The 13840-nt window shown below is 55.0% G+C and overlaps 31 non-coding genes across 31 annotated transcripts; 25 read left to right on the top strand and 6 right to left on the bottom strand.

The window, feature by feature from the left end:
• Positions 1-345: 345 nt before the first annotated feature.
• Positions 346-418, top strand: Trnam-cau. The gene has a single exon. It is a non-coding gene; the product is annotated as a tRNA-Met (tRNA).
• Positions 419-723: 305 nt separating this feature from the next.
• Positions 724-795, top strand: Trnae-uuc. Its single transcript has one exon. It is a non-coding gene; the product is annotated as a tRNA-Glu (tRNA).
• A 198-nt stretch (positions 796-993) lies between these two features.
• Positions 994-1067, top strand: Trnai-aau. The gene has a single exon. It is a non-coding gene; the product is annotated as a tRNA-Ile (tRNA).
• A 598-nt stretch (positions 1068-1665) lies between these two features.
• On the bottom strand, positions 1666-1737 carry Trnag-ucc. Its single transcript has one exon. It is a non-coding gene; the product is annotated as a tRNA-Gly (tRNA).
• Positions 1738-2063: 326 nt separating this feature from the next.
• Trnag-gcc lies at positions 2064-2134 on the top strand. The gene has a single exon. It is a non-coding gene; the product is annotated as a tRNA-Gly (tRNA).
• Positions 2135-2513: 379 nt separating this feature from the next.
• On the top strand, positions 2514-2587 carry Trnam-cau. Its single transcript has one exon. It is a non-coding gene; the product is annotated as a tRNA-Met (tRNA).
• A 307-nt stretch (positions 2588-2894) lies between these two features.
• Trnae-uuc lies at positions 2895-2967 on the top strand. Its single transcript has one exon. It is a non-coding gene; the product is annotated as a tRNA-Glu (tRNA).
• An 887-nt stretch (positions 2968-3854) lies between these two features.
• On the bottom strand, positions 3855-3928 carry Trnag-ucc. Its single transcript has one exon. It is a non-coding gene; the product is annotated as a tRNA-Gly (tRNA).
• A 328-nt stretch (positions 3929-4256) lies between these two features.
• Trnag-gcc lies at positions 4257-4327 on the top strand. The gene has a single exon. It is a non-coding gene; the product is annotated as a tRNA-Gly (tRNA).
• Positions 4328-4709: 382 nt separating this feature from the next.
• Positions 4710-4782, top strand: Trnam-cau. Its single transcript has one exon. It is a non-coding gene; the product is annotated as a tRNA-Met (tRNA).
• Positions 4783-5059: 277 nt separating this feature from the next.
• Trnae-uuc lies at positions 5060-5131 on the top strand. Its single transcript has one exon. It is a non-coding gene; the product is annotated as a tRNA-Glu (tRNA).
• A 198-nt stretch (positions 5132-5329) lies between these two features.
• Positions 5330-5403, top strand: Trnai-aau. Its single transcript has one exon. It is a non-coding gene; the product is annotated as a tRNA-Ile (tRNA).
• A 598-nt stretch (positions 5404-6001) lies between these two features.
• On the bottom strand, positions 6002-6073 carry Trnag-ucc. The gene has a single exon. It is a non-coding gene; the product is annotated as a tRNA-Gly (tRNA).
• A 325-nt stretch (positions 6074-6398) lies between these two features.
• On the top strand, positions 6399-6469 carry Trnag-gcc. Its single transcript has one exon. It is a non-coding gene; the product is annotated as a tRNA-Gly (tRNA).
• A 380-nt stretch (positions 6470-6849) lies between these two features.
• On the top strand, positions 6850-6922 carry Trnam-cau. Its single transcript has one exon. It is a non-coding gene; the product is annotated as a tRNA-Met (tRNA).
• Positions 6923-7227: 305 nt separating this feature from the next.
• Trnae-uuc lies at positions 7228-7299 on the top strand. The gene has a single exon. It is a non-coding gene; the product is annotated as a tRNA-Glu (tRNA).
• A 198-nt stretch (positions 7300-7497) lies between these two features.
• Trnai-aau lies at positions 7498-7571 on the top strand. The gene has a single exon. It is a non-coding gene; the product is annotated as a tRNA-Ile (tRNA).
• A 598-nt stretch (positions 7572-8169) lies between these two features.
• Trnag-ucc lies at positions 8170-8241 on the bottom strand. The gene has a single exon. It is a non-coding gene; the product is annotated as a tRNA-Gly (tRNA).
• Positions 8242-8566: 325 nt separating this feature from the next.
• On the top strand, positions 8567-8637 carry Trnag-gcc. The gene has a single exon. It is a non-coding gene; the product is annotated as a tRNA-Gly (tRNA).
• Positions 8638-9017: 380 nt separating this feature from the next.
• On the top strand, positions 9018-9090 carry Trnam-cau. The gene has a single exon. It is a non-coding gene; the product is annotated as a tRNA-Met (tRNA).
• Positions 9091-9395: 305 nt separating this feature from the next.
• Positions 9396-9467, top strand: Trnae-uuc. Its single transcript has one exon. It is a non-coding gene; the product is annotated as a tRNA-Glu (tRNA).
• A 198-nt stretch (positions 9468-9665) lies between these two features.
• Trnai-aau lies at positions 9666-9739 on the top strand. The gene has a single exon. It is a non-coding gene; the product is annotated as a tRNA-Ile (tRNA).
• A 598-nt stretch (positions 9740-10337) lies between these two features.
• Positions 10338-10409, bottom strand: Trnag-ucc. The gene has a single exon. It is a non-coding gene; the product is annotated as a tRNA-Gly (tRNA).
• A 325-nt stretch (positions 10410-10734) lies between these two features.
• Trnag-gcc lies at positions 10735-10805 on the top strand. Its single transcript has one exon. It is a non-coding gene; the product is annotated as a tRNA-Gly (tRNA).
• Positions 10806-11185: 380 nt separating this feature from the next.
• Positions 11186-11258, top strand: Trnam-cau. Its single transcript has one exon. It is a non-coding gene; the product is annotated as a tRNA-Met (tRNA).
• Positions 11259-11563: 305 nt separating this feature from the next.
• On the top strand, positions 11564-11635 carry Trnae-uuc. Its single transcript has one exon. It is a non-coding gene; the product is annotated as a tRNA-Glu (tRNA).
• Positions 11636-11833: 198 nt separating this feature from the next.
• Trnai-aau lies at positions 11834-11907 on the top strand. Its single transcript has one exon. It is a non-coding gene; the product is annotated as a tRNA-Ile (tRNA).
• A 598-nt stretch (positions 11908-12505) lies between these two features.
• On the bottom strand, positions 12506-12577 carry Trnag-ucc. The gene has a single exon. It is a non-coding gene; the product is annotated as a tRNA-Gly (tRNA).
• Positions 12578-12902: 325 nt separating this feature from the next.
• On the top strand, positions 12903-12973 carry Trnag-gcc. The gene has a single exon. It is a non-coding gene; the product is annotated as a tRNA-Gly (tRNA).
• A 380-nt stretch (positions 12974-13353) lies between these two features.
• On the top strand, positions 13354-13426 carry Trnam-cau. The gene has a single exon. It is a non-coding gene; the product is annotated as a tRNA-Met (tRNA).
• A 305-nt stretch (positions 13427-13731) lies between these two features.
• On the top strand, positions 13732-13803 carry Trnae-uuc. Its single transcript has one exon. It is a non-coding gene; the product is annotated as a tRNA-Glu (tRNA).
• Positions 13804-13840: the final 37 nt, after the last annotated feature.

The following is a 13840-nucleotide window of genomic DNA, read 5'->3' as shown; positions in this document are numbered from 1 at the left end:
GCTTGCGCGCTTGAGATGCACGATCCGCAAGAATATATAGCTGGATTCCCTTGAGAAGAACCGAGAACGCAGCACTCGCCGGTCCCCACTAGGACGCTCGCATGATGTTCTGCAGACTAGCGTCGGCTTGGCCTCACAAGTTGCTGTGTCCAGGTGCCTCCGAGGCACTGAGCTTTAACGACAAGGAGTGCTGCCTATCGTTGCAACAGCTGCAGCAACACCGCAATCAACTGGGCCGGCAGTGCGCGTGTAGCAACAGAACACGTTACCCAGGAAGTACAGTGTCTCTACGTCTAATATTGGGTACGGTATTTACCCAGTTTCCAGGACCAGTGGTGCACCCGTGCCTCGGTAGCGCAGTAGGCAGCGCGTAAGTCTCATAATCTTAAGGTCGTGAGTTCGATCCTCACCCGGGGCATTTAATTTTCTGTGACTGATGGTGGCGCTGTTGCTAGGGCGCCAACGTAGTTCTTGTTTGTTATCCACAACTTTTCAACGCTTCAGCGGGAAAATGTTTACCTCCTGTTATTGCTACTTACAGCTTCCCTTTTCCTCTTCTCCCAGCAGAGCATGAAGCCAAAAGCATTGCTCTGCGGCGTTTGAGGTGCGCGCCTTGCCAGTCAGTCTGTGCAAAGATGCTCGCAAAGAGAGAAGGGCGCCGACGCGGCACTCGACACGAAATGCGACAAGCGACCGTACGAACGGTCGAACGAAACGGCCGCATCCGGTGTGGTCTAGTGGCTAGGATACCTGGCTTTCACCCAGGAGGCCCGGGTTCGATTCCCGGTACCGGAACGGAATTTTTTCCACACGAGTCGTGACAAGTTTGAGCTGTCCGAGCGGCCGTTTCCCGTCCTGCTCGCAATATAGCTACTGTTTCGTGACCGTCAGCAGAATATAGACTAGGGAAGCAGACGCACGACGACCATAGAAATGGTGTACGGCTTCATGCCACCAGTTTCCAGCGTAGGGCTGAGCAACTGCATCTGCTGGGGCCCGTTAGCTCAGTTGGTTAGAGCGTCGTGCTAATAACGCGAAGGTCGTGGGTTCGATCCCCCCACGGGCCACTACTCTTTTACTACTACGAAAAGGCAGCGCCGATTTCAGCTGGCGAGTGTGATGACCAAAAGATCATCACCCTGCGTGGAAGTTGACAGAGGATCCGAACCCGACTCGTCGGGAAGCGCTACATCATTCACTCGGCAATGGCCATAATATCTTGAATACACTGGTTCTCAACCGATAAAGAGAAAATGAAAGAAAATGTCCGATTGCCGATGCGCAACCACTTTGGCCCCTGTCAGTACTTGGGCGGGTGAGCGCATGGGAACACAGGGTACTATTGGCAGTTTTACTTCCTATTTTTGTTTCTCCTTAGTTTTCGGAGCTGCAGCCCGATTCGGTCAGGGAGACGCCACCGTGAAATGAAGGGGGCGTGCTGTGTGTCCATCGCCTAGCCTCACCTCTCTTTACCTCTCTCAGTCGTTTCTCGTGCTTGTCGTTTTGATATAGGCCGATTTGAGAGCGTCAGCTCTCGCGTCAGCCGAGCAAAGTCGAGACAAGTCGAGACACACTAAGGGCTGGTATGCAGCGAGTAGGAGGCCGGAAAAACAATAATTTAAGAGCGCGTGGCAAAAGTACTCATACGCGAAATTAAAAGCCTGCTGCGGTGGCCGGGAATCGAACCCGGATCAACTGCTTGGAAGGCAACTATGCTGACCATTACACCACCACCGCACAAGCGAGCGCCCCGCCTCCGCGCTGTGTCGGCTTCCCGCCTGTCGGGCAGCGGCCGAAGGTGATCGTACCTGGCAGGCGCATTTCGAGGTAGGCTAGGGGAGCACATCCAGACGCATTCGGACAGCGTATCCGCGCACATTTCGCATCCTTTGGCAAGAGTCGGCGCCGGCGAGGACCGCGTTCTGGCGGCATTTTTAAGCAGTGCAGTGCAGGATTCAGCGTCTGCAGCATCTTCTCCACAGAATGCTACGGCGCTTGACGGCAGTCCCACTTTCCCTTGAGACATCTGCTCGGGAAGCAGCGTGAAGTTGCCGCTGGCCCCAGCATCGGTGGTTCAGTGGTAGAATGCTCGCCTGCCACGCGGGCGGCCCGGGTTCGATTCCCGGCCGATGCATCATTTTGCTTTTCCCGCGATAATGCTGCCGTGTGGCTTGCGCGCTTGAGATGCACGATCCGCAAGAATATATAGCTGGATTCCCTTGAGAAGAACCGAGAACGCAGCACTCGCCGGTCCCCACTAGGACGCTCGCATGATGTTCTGCAGACTAGCGTCGGCTTGGCCTCACAAGTTGCTGTGTCCAGGTGCCTCCGAGGCACTGAGCTTTAACGACAAGGAGTGCTGCCTATCGTTGCAACAGCTGCAGCAACACCGCAATCAACTGGGCCGGCAGTGCGCGTGTAGCAACAGAACACGTTACCCAGGAAGTACAGTGTCTCTACTCTAATATTGGGTACGGTATTTACCCAGTTTCCAGGACCAGTGGTGCACCCGTGCCTCGGTAGCGCAGTAGGCAGCGCGTACAGTCTCATAATCTTAAGGTCGTGAGTTCGATCCTCACCCGGGGCATTTAATTTTCTGTGACTGATGGTGGCGCTGTTGCTAGGGCGCCAACGTAGTTCTTGTTTGTTATCCACAACTTTTCAACGCTTCAGCGGGAAAATGTTTACCTCCTGTTATTGCTACTTACAGCTTCCCTTTTTCCTCTTCTCCCAGCAGAGCATGAAGCCAAAAGCATTGCTCTGCGGCGTTTGAGGTGCGCGCCTTGCCAGTCAGTCTGTGCAAAGATGCTCGCAAAGAGAGAAGGGCGCCGACGCGGCACTCGACACGAAATGCGACAAGCGACTCGTACGAACGGTCGAACGAAACGGCCGCATCCGGTGTGGTCTAGTGGCTAGGATACCTGGCTTTCACCCAGGAGGCCCGGGTTCGATTCCCGGTACCGGGAACGGAATTTTTTCCACACGAGTCGTGACAAGTTTGAGCTGTCCTGAGCGGCCGTTTCCCGTCCTGCTCGCAATATAGCTACTGTTTCGTGACCGTCAGCAGAATATAGACTAGGGAAGCAGACGCACGACGACCATAGAAATGGTGTACGGCTTCATGCCACCAGTTTCCAGCGTAGGGGCTGAGCAACTGCATTCTGCTGGGGGCCCGTTAGCTCAGTTGGTTTAGAGCGTCGTGCTCTAATAAACGCGAAGGTCGTGGGTTCGATCCCCCCACGGGGCCACTACTCTTTTACTACTACGAAAAGGCAGCGCCGATTTCAGCTGGCGAGTGTGATGACCAAAAGATCATCACCCTGCGTGGAAGTTGACAGAGGATCCGAACCCGACTCGTCGGGAAGCGCTACATCATTCACTCGGCAATGGCCCATAATATCTTGAATACACTGGTTCTCAACCGATAAAGAGAAAATGAAAGAAAATGTCCCGATTGCCGATGCGCAACCACTTTGGCCCCCTGTCAGTACTTGGGCGGGTGAGCGCATGGGAACACAGGGTACTATTGGCAGTTTTACTTCCTATTTTTGTTTCTCCTTAGTTTTCGGAGCTGCAGCCCGATTCGGTCAGGGAGGACGCCACCGTGAAATGAAGGGGGGCGTGCTGTGTGTCCATCGCCTAGCCCTCACCTCTCTTTACCTCTCTCAGTCGTTTCTCGTGCTTGTCGTTTTGATATAGGCCGATTTGAGAGCGTCAGCTCTCGCGTCAGCCGAGCAAAGTCGAGACAAGTCGAGACACACTAAGGGCTGGTATGCAGCGAGTAGGGAGGCCGGAAAAACAATAATTTAAGAGCGCGTGGGCAAAAGTACTCATACGCGAAATTAAAAGCCTGCTGCGGTGGCCGGGGAATCGAACCCGGATCAACTGCTTGGAAGGCAACTATGCTGACCATTACAACCACCACCGCACAAGCGAGCGCCCCGCCTCCGCGCTGTGTCGGCTTCCCGCCTGTCGGCAGCGGCCGAAGGTGATCGTACCTGGCAGGCGCATTTCGAGGTAGGCTAGGGGAGCACATCCAGGACGCATTCGGACAGCGTATCCGCGCACATTTCGCATCCTTTGGCAAGAGTCGGCGCCGGCGAGGACCGCGTTCTGGCGGCATTTTTTAAGCAGTGCAGTGCAGGATTCAGCGTCTGCAGCATCTTCTCCACAGAATGCTACGGCGCTTGACGGCAGTCCCACTTTCCCTTGAGACATCTGCTCGGGAAGCAGCGTTGAAGTTGCCGCTGGCCCCAGCATCGGTGGTTCAGTGGTAGAATGCTCGCCTGCCACGCGGGCGGCCCGGGTTCGATTCCCGGCCGATGCATCATTTTGCTTTTCCCGCGATAATGCTGCCGTTGTGGCTTGCGCGCTTGAGATGCACGATCCGCAAGAATATATAGCTGGATTCCCTTGAGAAGAACCGAGAACGCAGCACTCGCCGGTCCCCACTAGGACGCTCGCATGATGTTCTGCAGACTAGCGTCGGCTTGGCCTCACAAGTTGCTGTGTCCAGGTGCCTCCGAGGCACTGAGCTTTAACGACAAGGAGTGCTGCCTATCGTTGCAACAGCTGCAGCAACACCGCAATCAACTGGGCCGGCAGTGCGCGTTGTAGCAACAGAACACGTTACCCAGGAAGTACAGTGTCTCTACGTCTAATATTGGGTACGGTATTTACCCAGTTTCCAGGACCAGTGGTGCACCCGTGCCTCGGTAGCGCAGTAGGCAGCGCGTAAGTCTCATAATCTTAAGGTCGTGAGTTCGATCCTCACCCGGGGCATTTAATTTTCTGTGACTGATGGTGGCGCTGTTGCTAGGGCGCCAACGTAGTTCTTGTTTGTTATCCACAACTTTTCAACGCTTCAGCGGGAAAATGTTTACCTCCTGTTATTGCTACTTACAGCTTCCCTTTTCCTCTTCTCCCAGCAGAGCATGAAGCCAAAAGCCTTGCCAGTCAGTCTGTGCAAAGATGCTCGCAAAGAGAGAAGGGCGCCGACGCGGCACTCGACACGAAATGCGACAAGCGACCGTACGAACGGTCGAACGAAACGGCCGCATCCGGTGTGGTCTAGTGGCTAGGATACCTGGCTTTCACCCAGGAGGCCCGGGTTCGATTCCCGGTACCGGAACGGAATTTTTTCCACACGAGTCGTGACAAGTTTGAGCTGTCCGAGCGGCCGTTTCCCGTCCTGCTCGCAATATAGCTACTGTTTCGTGACCGTCAGCAGAATATAGACTAGGGAAGCAGACGCACGACGACCATAGAAATGGTGTACGGCTTCATGCCACCAGTTTCCAGCGTAGGGCTGAGCAACTGCATCTGCTGGGGCCCGTTAGCTCAGTTGGTTAGAGCGTCGTGCTAATAACGCGAAGGTCGTGGGTTCGATCCCCCCACGGGCCACTACTCTTTTACTACTACGAAAAGGCAGCGCCGATTTCAGCTGGCGAGTGTGATGACCAAAAGATCATCACCCTGCGTGGAAGTTGACAGAGGATCCGAACCCGACTCGTCGGGAAGCGCTACATCATTCACTCGGCAATGGCCATAATATCTTGAATACACTGGTTCTCAACCGATAAAGAGAAAATGAAAGAAAATGTCCGATTGCCGATGCGCAACCACTTTGGCCCCTGTCAGTACTTGGGCGGGTGAGCGCATGGGAACACAGGGTACTATTGGCAGTTTTACTTCCTATTTTTGTTTCTCCTTAGTTTTCGGAGCTGCAGCCCGATTCGGTCAGGGAGACGCCACCGTGAAATGAAGGGGGCGTGCTGTGTGTCCATCGCCTAGCCTCACCTCTCTTTACCTCTCTCAGTCGTTTCTCGTGCTTGTCGTTTTGATATAGGCCGATTTGAGAGCGTCAGCTCTCGCGTCAGCCGAGCAAAGTCGAGACAAGTCGAGACACACTAAGGGCTGGTATGCAGCGAGTAGGAGGCCGGAAAAACAATAATTTAAGAGCGCGTGGCAAAAGTACTCATACGCGAAATTAAAAGCCTGCTGCGGTGGCCGGGAATCGAACCCGGATCAACTGCTTGGAAGGCAACTATGCTGACCATTACACCACCACCGCACAAGCGAGCGCCCCGCCTCCGCGCTGTGTCGGCTTCCCGCCTGTCGGCAGCGGCCGAAGGTGATCGTACCTGGCAGGCGCATTTCGAGGTAGGCTAGGGGAGCACATCCAGACGCATTCGGACAGCGTATCCGCGCACATTTCGCATCCTTTGGCAAGAGTCGGCGCCGGCGAGGACCGCGTTCTGGCGGCATTTTTAAGCAGTGCAGTGCAGGATTCAGCGTCTGCAGCATCTTCTCCACAGAATGCTACGGCGCTTGACGGCAGTCCCACTTTCCCTTGAGACATCTGCTCGGGAAGCAGCGTGAAGTTGCCGCTGGCCCCAGCATCGGTGGTTCAGTGGTAGAATGCTCGCCTGCCACGCGGGCGGCCCGGGTTCGATTCCCGGCCGATGCATCATTTTGCTTTTCCCGCGATAATGCTGCCGTGTGGCTTGCGCGCTTGAGATGCACGATCCGCAAGAATATATAGCTGGATTCCCTTGAGAAGAACCGAGAACGCAGCACTCGCCGGTCCCCACTAGGACGCTCGCATGATGTTCTGCAGACTAGCGTCGGCTTGGCCTCACAAGTTGCTGTGTCCAGGTGCCTCCGAGGCACTGAGCTTTAACGACAAGGAGTGCTGCCTATCGTTGCAACAGCTGCAGCAACACCGCAATCAACTGGGCCGGCAGTGCGCGTGTAGCAACAGAACACGTTACCCAGGAAGTACAGTGTCTCTACGTCTAATATTGGGTACGGTATTTACCCAGTTTCCAGGACCAGTGGTGCACCCGTGCCTCGGTAGCGCAGTAGGCAGCGCGTAAGTCTCATAATCTTAAGGTCGTGAGTTCGATCCTCACCCGGGGCATTTAATTTTCTGTGACTGATGGTGGCGCTGTTGCTAGGGCGCCAACGTAGTTCTTGTTTGTTATCCACAACTTTTCAACGCTTCAGCGGGAAAATGTTTACCTCCTGTTATTGCTACTTACAGCTTCCCTTTTCCTCTTCTCCCAGCAGAGCATGAAGCCAAAAGCATTGCTCTGCGGCGTTTGAGGTGCGCGCCTTGCCAGTCAGTCTGTGCAAAGATGCTCGCAAAGAGAGAAGGGCGCCGACGCGGCACTCGACACGAAATGCGACAAGCGACCGTACGAACGGCCGAACGAAACGGCCGCATCCGGTGTGGTCTAGTGGCTAGGATACCTGGCTTTCACCCAGGAGGCCCGGGTTCGATTCCCGGTACCGGAACGGAATTTTTTCCACACGAGTCGTGACAAGTTTGAGCTGTCCGAGCGGCCGTTTCCCGTCCTGCTCGCAATATAGCTACTGTTTCGTGACCGTCAGCAGAATATAGACTAGGGAAGCAGACGCACGACGACCATAGAAATGGTGTACGGCTTCATGCCACCAGTTTCCAGCGTAGGGCTGAGCAACTGCATCTGCTGGGGCCCGTTAGCTCAGTTGGTTAGAGCGTCGTGCTAATAACGCGAAGGTCGTGGGTTCGATCCCCCCACGGGCCACTACTCTTTTACTACTACGAAAAGGCAGCGCCGATTTCAGCTGGCGAGTGTGATGACCAAAAGATCATCACCCTGCGTGGAAGTTGACAGAGGATCCGAACCCGACTCGTCGGGAAGCGCTACATCATTCACTCGGCAATGGCCATAATATCTTGAATACACTGGTTCTCAACCGATAAAGAGAAAATGAAAGAAAATGTCCGATTGCCGATGCGCAACCACTTTGGCCCCTGTCAGTACTTGGGCGGGTGAGCGCATGGGAACACAGGGTACTATTGGCAGTTTTACTTCCTATTTTTGTTTCTCCTTAGTTTTCGGAGCTGCAGCCCGATTCGGTCAGGGAGACGCCACCGTGAAATGAAGGGGGCGTGCTGTGTGTCCATCGCCTAGCCTCACCTCTCTTTACCTCTCTCAGTCGTTTCTCGTGCTTGTCGTTTTGATATAGGCCGATTTGAGAGCGTCAGCTCTCGCGTCAGCCGAGCAAAGTCGAGACAAGTCGAGACACACTAAGGGCTGGTATGCAGCGAGTAGGAGGCCGGAAAAACAATAATTTAAGAGCGCGTGGCAAAAGTACTCATACGCGAAATTAAAAGCCTGCTGCGGTGGCCGGGAATCGAACCCGGATCAACTGCTTGGAAGGCAACTATGCTGACCATTACACCACCACCGCACAAGCGAGCGCCCCGCCTCCGCGCTGTGTCGGCTTCCCGCCTGTCGGCAGCGGCCGAAGGTGATCGTACCTGGCAGGCGCATTTCGAGGTAGGCTAGGGGAGCACATCCAGACGCATTCGGACAGCGTATCCGCGCACATTTCGCATCCTTTGGCAAGAGTCGGCGCCGGCGAGGACCGCGTTCTGGCGGCATTTTTAAGCAGTGCAGTGCAGGATTCAGCGTCTGCAGCATCTTCTCCACAGAATGCTACGGCGCTTGACGGCAGTCCCACTTTCCCTTGAGACATCTGCTCGGGAAGCAGCGTGAAGTTGCCGCTGGACCCAGCATCGGTGGTTCAGTGGTAGAATGCTCGCCTGCCACGCGGGCGGCCCGGGTTCGATTCCCGGCCGATGCATCATTTTGCTTTTCCCGCGATAATGCTGCCGTGTGGCTTGCGCGCTTGAGATGCACGATCCGCAAGAATATATAGCTGGATTCCCTTGAGAAGAACCGAGAACGCAGCACTCGCCGGTCCCCACTAGGACGCTCGCATGATGTTCTGCAGACTAGCGTCGGCTTGGCCTCACAAGTTGCTGTGTCCAGGTGCCTCCGAGGCACTGAGCTTTAACGACAAGGAGTGCTGCCTATCGTTGCAACAGCTGCAGCAACACCGCAATCAACTGGGCCGGCAGTGCGCGTGTAGCAACAGAACACGTTACCCAGGAAGTACAGTGTCTCTACGTCTAATATTGGGTACGGTATTTACCCAGTTTCCAGGACCAGTGGTGCACCCGTGCCTCGGTAGCGCAGTAGGCAGCGCGTAAGTCTCATAATCTTAAGGTCGTGAGTTCGATCCTCACCCGGGGCATTTAATTTTCTGTGACTGATGGTGGCGCTGTTGCTAGGGCGCCAACGTAGTTCTTGTTTGTTATCCACAACTTTTCAACGCTTCAGCGGGAAAATGTTTACCTCCTGTTATTGCTACTTACAGCTTCCCTTTTCCTCTTCTCCCAGCAGAGCATGAAGCCAAAAGCATTGCTCTGCGGCGTTTGAGGTGCGCGCCTTGCCAGTCAGTCTGTGCAAAGATGCTCGCAAAGAGAGAAGGGCGCCGACGCGGCACTCGACACGAAATGCGACAAGCGACCGTACGAACGGTCGAACGAAACGGCCGCATCCGGTGTGGTCTAGTGGCTAGGATACCTGGCTTTCACCCAGGAGGCCCGGGTTCGATTCCCGGTACCGGAACGGAATTTTTTCCACACGAGTCGTGACAAGTTTGAGCTGTCCGAGCGGCCGTTTCCCGTCCTGCTCGCAATATAGCTACTGTTTCGTGACCGTCAGCAGAATATAGACTAGGGAAGCAGACGCACGACGACCATAGAAATGGTGTACGGCTTCATGCCACCAGTTTCCAGCGTAGGGCTGAGCAACTGCATCTGCTGGGGCCCGTTAGCTCAGTTGGTTAGAGCGTCGTGCTAATAACGCGAAGGTCGTGGGTTCGATCCCCCCACGGGCCACTACTCTTTTACTACTACGAAAAGGCAGCGCCGATTTCAGCTGGCGAGTGTGATGACCAAAAGATCATCACCCTGCGTGGAAGTTGACAGAGGATCCGAACCCGACTCGTCGGGAAGCGCTACATCATTCACTCGGCAATGGCCATAATATCTTGAATACACTGGTTCTCAACCGATAAAGAGAAAATGAAAGAAAATGTCCGATTGCCGATGCGCAACCACTTTGGCCCCTGTCAGTACTTGGGCGGGTGAGCGCATGGGAACACAGGGTACTATTGGCAGTTTTACTTCCTATTTTTGTTTCTCCTTAGTTTTCGGAGCTGCAGCCCGATTCGGTCAGGGAGACGCCACCGTGAAATGAAGGGGGCGTGCTGTGTGTCCATCGCCTAGCCTCACCTCTCTTTACCTCTCTCAGTCGTTTCTCGTGCTTGTCGTTTTGATATAGGCCGATTTGAGAGCGTCAGCTCTCGCGTCAGCCGAGCAAAGTCGAGACAAGTCGAGACACACTAAGGGCTGGTATGCAGCGAGTAGGAGGCCGGAAAAACAATAATTTAAGAGCGCGTGGCAAAAGTACTCATACGCGAAATTAAAAGCCTGCTGCGGTGGCCGGGAATCGAACCCGGATCAACTGCTTGGAAGGCAACTATGCTGACCATTACACCACCACCGCACAAGCGAGCGCCCCGCCTCCGCGCTGTGTCGGCTTCCCGCCTGTCGGCAGCGGCCGAAGGTGATCGTACCTGGCAGGCGCATTTCGAGGTAGGCTAGGGGAGCACATCCAGACGCATTCGGACAGCGTATCCGCGCACATTTCGCATCCTTTGGCAAGAGTCGGCGCCGGCGAGGACCGCGTTCTGGCGGCATTTTTAAGCAGTGCAGTGCAGGATTCAGCGTCTGCAGCATCTTCTCCACAGAATGCTACGGCGCTTGACGGCAGTCCCACTTTCCCTTGAGACATCTGCTCGGGAAGCAGCGTGAAGTTGCCGCTGGACCCAGCATCGGTGGTTCAGTGGTAGAATGCTCGCCTGCCACGCAGGCGGCCCGGGTTCGATTCCCGGCCGATGCATCATTTTGCTTTTCCCGCGATAATGCTGCCGTGTGGCTTGCGCGCTTGAGATGCACGATCCGCAAGAATATATAGCTGGATTCCCTTGAGAAGAACCGAGAACGCAGCACTCGCCGGTCCCCACTAGGACGCTCGCATGATGTTCTGCAGACTAGCGTCGGCTTGGCCTCACAAGTTGCTGTGTCCAGGTGCCTCCGAGGCACTGAGCTTTAACGACAAGGAGTGCTGCCTATCGTTGCAACAGCTGCAGCAACACCGCAATCAACTGGGCCGGCAGTGCGCGTGTAGCAACAGAACACGTTACCCAGGAAGTACAGTGTCTCTACGTCTAATATTGGGTACGGTATTTACCCAGTTTCCAGGACCAGTGGTGCACCCGTGCCTCGGTAGCGCAGTAGGCAGCGCGTAAGTCTCATAATCTTAAGGTCGTGAGTTCGATCCTCACCCGGGGCATTTAATTTTCTGTGACTGATGGTGGCGCTGTTGCTAGGGCGCCAACGTAGTTCTTGTTTGTTATCCACAACTTTTCAACGCTTCAGCGGGAAAATGTTTACCTCCTGTTATTGCTACTTACAGCTTCCCTTTTCCTCTTCTCCCAGCAGAGCATGAAGCCAAAAGCATTGCTCTGCGGCGTTTGAGGTGCGCGCCTTGCCAGTCAGTCTGTGCAAAGATGCTCGCAAAGAGAGAAGGGCGCCGACGCGGCACTCGACACGAAATGCGACAAGCGACCGTACGAACGGTCGAACGAAACGGCCGCATCCGGTGTGGTCTAGTGGCTAGGATACCTGGCTTTCACCCAGGAGGCCCGGGTTCGATTCCCGGTACCGGAACGGAATTTTTTCCACACGAGTCGTGACAAGTTTGAGCTGTCCGAGCGGCCGTTTCCCGTCCTGCTCGCAATATAGCTACTGTTTCGTGACCGTCAGCAGAATATAGACTAGGGAAGCAGACGCACGACGACCATAGAAATGGTGTACGGCTTCATGCCACCAGTTTCCAGCGTAGGGCTGAGCAACTGCATCTGCTGGGGCCCGTTAGCTCAGTTGGTTAGAGCGTCGTGCTAATAACGCGAAGGTCGTGGGTTCGATCCCCCCACGGGCCACTACTCTTTTACTACTACGAAAAGGCAGCGCCGATTTCAGCTGGCGAGTGTGATGACCAAAAGATCATCACCCTGCGTGGAAGTTGACAGAGGATCCGAACCCGACTCGTCGGGAAGCGCTACATCATTCACTCGGCAATGGCCATAATATCTTGAATACACTGGTTCTCAACCGATAAAGAGAAAATGAAAGAAAATGTCCGATTGCCGATGCGCAACCACTTTGGCCCCTGTCAGTACTTGGGCGGGTGAGCGCATGGGAACACAGGGTACTATTGGCAGTTTTACTTCCTATTTTTGTTTCTCCTTAGTTTTCGGAGCTGCAGCCCGATTCGGTCAGGGAGACGCCACCGTGAAATGAAGGGGGCGTGCTGTGTGTCCATCGCCTAGCCTCACCTCTCTTTACCTCTCTCAGTCGTTTCTCGTGCTTGTCGTTTTGATATAGGCCGATTTGAGAGCGTCAGCTCTCGCGTCAGCCGAGCAAAGTCGAGACAAGTCGAGACACACTAAGGGCTGGTATGCAGCGAGTAGGAGGCCGGAAAAACAATAATTTAAGAGCGCGTGGCAAAAGTACTCATACGCGAAATTAAAAGCCTGCTGCGGTGGCCGGGAATCGAACCCGGATCAACTGCTTGGAAGGCAACTATGCTGACCATTACACCACCACCGCACAAGCGAGCGCCCCGCCTCCGCGCTGTGTCGGCTTCCCGCCTGTCGGCAGCGGCCGAAGGTGATCGTACCTGGCAGGCGCATTTCGAGGTAGGCTAGGGGAGCACATCCAGACGCATTCGGACAGCGTATCCGCGCACATTTCGCATCCTTTGGCAAGAGTCGGCGCCGGCGAGGACCGCGTTCTGGCGGCATTTTTAAGCAGTGCAGTGCAGGATTCAGCGTCTGCAGCATCTTCTCCACAGAATGCTACGGCGCTTGACGGCAGTCCCACTTTCCCTTGAGACATCTGCTCGGGAAGCAGCGTGAAGTTGCCGCTGGACCCAGCATCGGTGGTTCAGTGGTAGAATGCTCGCCTGCCACGCAGGCGGCCCGGGTTCGATTCCCGGCCGATGCATCATTTTGCTTTTCCCGCGATAATGCTGCCGTGTGGCTTGCGCGCTTGAGATGCACGATCCGCAAGAATATATAGCTGGATTCCCTTGAGAAGAACCGAGAACGCAGCACTCGCCGGTCCCCACTAGGACGCTCGCATGATGTTCTGCAGACTAGCGTCGGCTTGGCCTCACAAGTTGCTGTGTCCAGGTGCCTCCGAGGCACTGAGCTTTAACGACAAGGAGTGCTGCCTATCGTTGCAACAGCTGCAGCAACACCGCAATCAACTGGGCCGGCAGTGCGCGTGTAGCAACAGAACACGTTACCCAGGAAGTACAGTGTCTCTACGTCTAATATTGGGTACGGTATTTACCCAGTTTCCAGGACCAGTGGTGCACCCGTGCCTCGGTAGCGCAGTAGGCAGCGCGTAAGTCTCATAATCTTAAGGTCGTGAGTTCGATCCTCACCCGGGGCATTTAATTTTCTGTGACTGATGGTGGCGCTGTTGCTAGGGCGCCAACGTAGTTCTTGTTTGTTATCCACAACTTTTCAACGCTTCAGCGGGAAAATGTTTACCTCCTGTTATTGCTACTTACAGCTTCCCTTTTCCTCTTCTCCCAGCAGAGCATGAAGCCAAAAGCATTGCTCTGCGGCGTTTGAGGTGCGCGCCTTGCCAGTCAGTCTGTGCAAAGATGCTCGCAAAGAGAGAAGGGCGCCGACGCGGCACTCGACACGAAATGCGACAAGCGACCGTACGAACGGTCGAACGAAACGGCCGCATCCGGTGTGGTCTAGTGGCTAGGATACCTGGCTTTCACCCAGGAGGCCCGGGTTCGATTCCCGGTACCGGAACGGAATTTTTTCCACACGAGTCGTGACAAGTTTGAGC

This window comes from Schistocerca piceifrons, unplaced genomic scaffold (genome assembly GCF_021461385.2).
Source record: "Schistocerca piceifrons isolate TAMUIC-IGC-003096 unplaced genomic scaffold, iqSchPice1.1 HiC_scaffold_345, whole genome shotgun sequence".
In the NCBI taxonomy this organism is placed as follows: domain Eukaryota; kingdom Metazoa; phylum Arthropoda; class Insecta; order Orthoptera; family Acrididae; genus Schistocerca; species Schistocerca piceifrons.
This window is presented reverse-complemented; position numbering and strand designations above follow the sequence as displayed.